The following is a 7,042-nucleotide window of genomic DNA, read 5'->3' on the forward strand; positions in this document are numbered from 1 at the left end:
TTATTAACTTCTTCAGGCTTCTTTGGTTCTGGAAGTCTGAATTCTGGATTTTTCATCAGACTCTTGAACATTTTGGAAATAGCTTCATTTTTGAAAGAGTATACTATCGCCCGTCTTTCTGCGAAGGATACCTTTCTTCTTTGAGACGGCTCTCCTTGAAATGGTTGTTGACTAGACTGACCATATTGTTGTGTCTGTTGTTGTTGGAATTGTCGGGGTTGTTTGTCTTTCAAAATTCCCTGGCTGCGCTTCCTTTCTTGTGCCTTTATCAGTTGCACGGGTCTTGAATTTACTCATCACAATTTCTTAAACATTTTCATGGCTTTACCAATTCAAATCACCATTTCACAAATCTCGAGGCAAGGAGAAAGACAGAGAAAACTACTAAAAATTCATGGGAAAAACACAACACAACTTGGAATTCATATATAAAATCAAAGCCATACAAACTATAACAAGTAAATAAAACAAGTAAATAAATAACTTATCTCTAAATTTCTCCCCAGGAACACTCCTCGAAGTTCCTTTGAATCTCTTCCTTTCTTTACAGCACACATAATTCCTCTTCGAAGTAGTGAGGAAGAAATCTCTCACTTTCCCTCCACTCTTACAATTTCTTGAAGAATTCCTCACAGTTATACGCTCTAGCAAGCTTTCTACGCACTAATGGATCCTTTCTAACCTTCAGGACTCCAAAAGTCTCCCTATTTTCAGCCAAAATCCCCGCGGGCCCTTCTGGAGAATTTTCCTGTAGCCTCAGGAAAAGCACGCCACCGGTGGCCTGGATGGCGCCGTCGGCGTCCTAGTGCAATTCTCCACATTTTGGTCCTTTTTGCTCCAAATTCACTCCTTTTTGCATATTTTTGCTCCATTGACCCTAATTCATCATTCCTGCAACAAAACATTAACAATACCTTTCTTTAAAGTGCAATATCATTAAAAACAGTATAAGAGAGGTATGAAAATCTCAACATATTTTCCTTTGGTTAAGCACCAGGACTGAGGAACCAATTCTCGAGCACCACGGTGCACCGCTTGCCATCAACTTAGATCTTTTCGACAAAGAAGAAACACTGGAAGATTCAGTAATGATATCTCAAGAAAAAAAATTATAGAAGTAAACTTGAGGAGTGGGAGAGTATTACCCCCAAGAAAAGGTCCAGTAGACAAAGGAAAGCAAATAATAACTCAAGAAGAGCTACCTCCACCTCCGTCAGGGGAAGAACCACATAACCAAGAGAAAATGGGAGGATCATATAAAGTGGATTACAACGTGCTAGCACATCTTAAGTTGCCAGCCAGATTAAGCATCTACGATGCTCTGATCCTGTCAAAGGAAATGAGAGTCTCTGGTTATAGCCTTGCTAGACCTAGAGATTTGTTTAGCCGGGTTGGCCAGCACATCCTCAGATGAAGTTTGCTAGTTGAAAGAACTCTCTAGGGTAACCTTCATAGATGAAGACCTGCTGCTCATTATCGACGACCATAATCTTCTACTCTACATCTCCATTAACATTGGTAGATTTGTGCTATCCAGAGTTTTAGTAGATCTTGGAGCATCACTCAAATTGATGAGTCTACGGACATTGGCCTCTTTGGACATTGATGCTCAGGAACTTTTGGCCAACAAAATGATGCTAAGAGGATTCAACTAAAAGGGAGAGAGAGCCATTTGATCCATTACATTGCTTATGAATGTTGGAGAACTCATAACAACCGCTGAATTTCATATCATCGACGCCGAAACCTCTTTCAATGCTCTACTTGGTCCATCATGGATTCATGAATACAACATGGTTCCATCGTCTCTACACTAATGCATTAAGTTTTACAAGGAAGGACAAGAACATTGCATCAAATGAGATCTACAACCGTTTTCAGTTCATGAAGTTGGTATTCATGAGGATGCTACCTAGTACGACCTCTAAAGAAAACTGTCTTCTCTCGTAAAATTGTGACAAACAAAAGTGAAGATTTAGAAGAATCACAAAGAGAAAGCCATTCAACTCCTCCTTAGTGATCTTTCACCACTCTTTTACTACAAATTAGTGGGGGTTCTTTTAGTTCATGCGCCCAAGGTCGAGGTCGGGGATGTGGACGAGGACGAACCAATTTAATTGTTGAATGGACTAAGCTGACCATCAACATTGGTGATGAACATAGTTTTGAAGATGAAATAATGATGATAAAACAGAGGAAACCTCAGTACGAGATATCCATAGAAGATATGGAGAAAAGAAACAATGAGACGATGTATGACTAGATGAACCACTATGCGAACACCATGACCCTTACTCTGATTCTCCCTCAAAAGGTCGAGAGTTTAGAGGTCAAGGAAGTTTGTAATGCTAGTTCAAAGCTGATCAAGTTTTATTGTGCTTCTACCTCTACTAAACTTGAAAACCATGTAAGTTTGGATGATGATCCTAATGAATTAATGGAATTGCCTTTTGGTTACTTTTCGCCTTGTGTGCAAAAATTAATTCAACAGGGACATTCGCCAAAACAAATGCCAAAAGATAAGCTACAACTTTTTGAAAATTTATGAGATGTTAAAAGTTGAACTTCCAACTCGAAATAAGGTCTTGGATTTGGTACAATCGGACCAGTCAATGATTCAAAATTTTGTATGGTTGTTACTATTGAATCAAGAGAGGATTGCCTCGATATGGAAGATGACTCTATTGATCAGCTCATATAAGATGCTCCACTAGAATTTGAGGAGGAAATTAAATCAACTATTGATTAATTCAAGGAAATTAGCCTCAAGACTGAAGAACAATCCCGACCTACATTTATAAGTTCTCTACTTAACAATGAAGAATCTTTAGAGTTGATTAAATTGTTAATAGAATTCAAAGATTGCTTCGCATGGAGTTATGATGAAATGCTAGGACAGTCAACAGAGGTTTCAGTTCATAAACTCGGGGTGGACAAAGTCATAACCCTAGTGAAAGAAGCTCCTAGAAGAATGCGCCTCAAAATAGAGCAGCAAGTCATCGCCGAGGTGAAGAAATTAATAGATGGCATCTTCGTGCAAGAAGAGCAAAACCCCACATGGTTAGCCAACATTATTCCAGTCAAAAAGAAAAATGGACAAAAAGGAGTTTGTGTCGACTTCAGAGATTTGAACAAAGCATGTCCAAAAGACAAATTTCTGTTACCAATATCAAAAATGACGGTAGACATCGCTTTGACACATGAAATTTTCTCCTTCATGGACGGATCGTCGGAATACAACCAAATCAAGATGGCTCCCGAGGATGCAACACTTATAGCCTTCAGAACACCTTTTAAGGTTTTCTGCTGCATAGTGATGCCATTTGGGTTGAAGAATGCTGGAGCAACATATCAACGCTCAATGACAACAATTTTTTATGATCTCATTCACAACTAAGTGGAATGCTACGTGAATGATCTGGTCATCAAAAGTAAATGAAAAATAGACCATTTGTACGATTTGAGGATTGTGTTCGAACGGTTACGACGATATGACCTTAAAATGAATCCCTTAAAGTGCACCTTTGGCGTCACCTCTGTGAAATTTCTAGGATTTATTGTCTTTTATCAGGGAATCAAGATCGACCCGGATAAGATTAAAGCTATCTTGGAAATGCCTTCACCCAAGACCTTGAAACTGCTACGTCCTTTCCAAGGAAAGTTGGCATATCTGAGACGCTTTAGTTCTAATATCTCAGGTAGGTGTCAGCCCTTCTCGACATTAATTAAAAAGGACGCCAAATTCATTTAGGAAGAGAAATTCCAGTGAGCCTTTGAGGATGTTAAATAGAATTTAATGAAACCTCCTATTTTGGCATCCTCTATCCATGGGAAACCTTTAATAATTTATAACGCAGCTTTAGATGACTCTCTTGGAGCCCTCTTAGCCTAAGTCAATGACGAGGGTAAGAAAAAATGCACTCTACTACTTGAGTCGCCACCTAATACTGACGGAGATAAGGTATCCACCTATTAAGAACCACCTATTAAGAAGTAAGAAGCATTTTCTAGCTTTAATTTTCACCGCCCAAAAGCTTAGACATTACATGCTCTCATAAGATTACCCTAATCTTGAAAGTTAATCCGTTGCAACATTTGATGACTAGACTAACACTCTCTAGACGTCTAGCGAGATGGTCAATGATTTTATTACAATTTGATATAATTTTTGTTCCCCTCCGTGCTATCAAGGGACAGATTTTAGCAGACTTCCTTGCTGCACACCCACTTCCAACTAGGTCCCCTCTTAATGATGACTACCACATAAGCAAGTATTACAGATGAAATTCTCCAGCACGCAATGCTGAGAGATGTACTTCGATGGAGCTTCATCAGCAAAAAAAGGCAAACGATCAGGCACAGTTATACCAGGCAAAGTAGGGATTATTTTTGATCTTTATCACGCCAAATAAGGCTGTGCTGAGGTTCTCATACCACCTAACAGAGCCATGCACAAACAACGAAGTAAAATATGAAGCGCTAATTATCGGGTTGGAATTGGTAATCTCGATGGAGAAAGCAGATATTGCCATCTATGGTGAATCTCAACTTGTCATCTAGCAAGTCACCGGACAATGCAAGAATTTAAAGCTAATACTAGCAGAATATCATCGATACACAATGAAGTTGTTGGAACAAATTCTCAATGTAACTTTCTACCGATTCTTAGGGGAGATAATGCTCGTACTGACGCCCTAACAAAATTTGTAAAAGAACTAGCATGTTCCCCTGAGGATTCCATTAACATTACAATACAAGGAAGACATGTTTTGTCTCAAATCGACCTTGACAATCTACACAAGCTTGAAAAAGAAGAAGAAATGATGATTGCGGTTGCTGATATTAATCAAGATTTGTGCAAGTCATTAATACTATATTTGTATACTGAAAAGTTAAGTCAGGATAAGTCTGAGGCACATCACATTACAAAAGGGCTATGTCTTACGCTCTAGTGGGTGACATCCTCTACAGAAGATCGTTTGACTAGATGTGGGTACGAAGTTTGAGCAGAGCCGAAGCACAGAATATTGTTAACGAAGTACATGCCGAATTGTGTGGCGCTCACCAGTCAAGGCCAAAGATGAAAATGAAGATCAAGAGACTCAGATATTATTGGCCAGCAGTGATGTCTGACTGCATGGTTACAAACAGAACATGTCACCAGTGCCAAGTGCATGGGGTGGTCTTGGAGTAGCCTCCGAATGTGCTACGCCCAACAGACGCCTCGTGGCCATTCGAGTGTTGAGGCACGGATATAATAGGTCCAACAGACCCTCCGTCTTCCAAAGGAAATAGATTTGTACTTGCCGCAACGGATTACTTTTCTAAATGCGCAGAGGCAGTGCCGTTACGAGAGGTTACAACACAACATGTCCTTCAATTCTTCAAAAGCTAAGTCGTTTACAATTTTGGGGTTCCGCGCAGAATAATCTCCGACAATGGGACAGCCTTCAAAAGCACCAAAATAACCAATTTCATCAAATGACATGGGATAGACTGGAGATATTCTATAATTTACTATCCCAGGGAATATTACTTAGCCAAAGCCTTCACCAAGACACTGGTACAGATTTTAAAGAAGACACTAGATGAAAATAAAAGAGATTGGCATACCAAATTGCTAGAAGCTTTGTGGGCCTAGCAGACAACGTTCAAGACTCCTACTCAGTGCACACCCTACATGCTTGTGTATGGGTCTGAGGCCGTACTACCGTTAGAAGTTCAGAGTCTCTCAAAGTTCTATCGCCAATCAACTTACAATAGAAGAAAATGCAAAACTCAAACTTGAAGAACTAGAGAGTCTTGAGGGAAAATGATTAGAAGCACAACAATATTTGGAAGTTTACCAGGCAAAGATGGTACAAGCTCATGACAAATTGGTTCGCCCAAGGACATTCAAAGTTGGTGAACTTATTCTCGTGCTCAAAAGACCCATTCTTGCACGCCGCAAGATATGTAGAAAATTTGAGCCAACTTGGTAGGGACCATTTATCGTAAAAAAGGTCTACGCAAGAGGAGTCTACCAACTAGTAGATTTCTGTGGTGAGAGACCCATGCTGCCAATCAATGGACGATACCCGAAGACATACCACGCAAATTGACATTATTTGACATTTGATTTGAAATATTGAAATTTTGACTGTTTTTTGGTTATCTATTTGGCCAAACATCTGTGACCGGGTCCAAATAAATTTGTAATAAAATTAACCTCAATATAATGAAAATTAACCTCATTTGTAATAAAATTAACCTCATTATAATGAAAATTTTTGAAATTACACATTTCAATTTACTCTTTTCTACCTTTAAATTTGATATTCTATTAAATTAAACAAAACACAAACATGAATAAATAATTTTCTCATCAACATAAATTAAACTGCTCTTTAAGAAACACTTTATTTTTTTCTTATTCCCACTAAGTTTCAGCTCACTGATATTTTTCCTGTCGTTTGTAGAAAAATTTCAGGCTAGAGGCCAATTTTTTGCTTTTAAAGATGGCTGAAACCTCACACTCAACAAAGAAACGACGCCGCATGGTGGCACCAACTTTGACATGGACTTTAGTCAAGTCGACATGGACTATGAGGGTCTCTTGATTGATGTGGTTAGCCGTTAGGAAAAGGAAGGGTTACATTCGTTGCCAGAGTTAAGCACTAGAGATAATTCTTCACTAAAGGAGAAAAATGTGATAGTACAGCAAGACCCGATGGAGGGAACTAGTCACCAACCGTCTATGATAGCTATGCCGACCGGAGGCCTAGTTGCTGTCAGTGATGGTGTCAGATGCCCCGCTACGGAGAAATCAGAGCAGGAACACTAACTGCCGGAAGCGTAGGACTTTCTTACGCGAAGGGAGAAGACACCAGAAAGAGATGGAAAACTTGCTGACCCGTATTCCTGAGGGGAATATATACGATCCAGGCATGAAAGAGACCTCTTCCAGTTTGCCTGCTATAGAAGATGAGTTTGGATTTTTTACAGAGCCGGAGATACCTCTAGTTTCAGATGTTCTTTGTACGGGTTGCTCGACATACAACGC

This window comes from Phalaenopsis equestris, unplaced genomic scaffold (genome assembly GCF_001263595.1).
Source record: "Phalaenopsis equestris unplaced genomic scaffold, ASM126359v1 Scaffold000193, whole genome shotgun sequence".
NCBI lineage: Eukaryota > Viridiplantae > Streptophyta > Magnoliopsida > Asparagales > Orchidaceae > Phalaenopsis > Phalaenopsis equestris.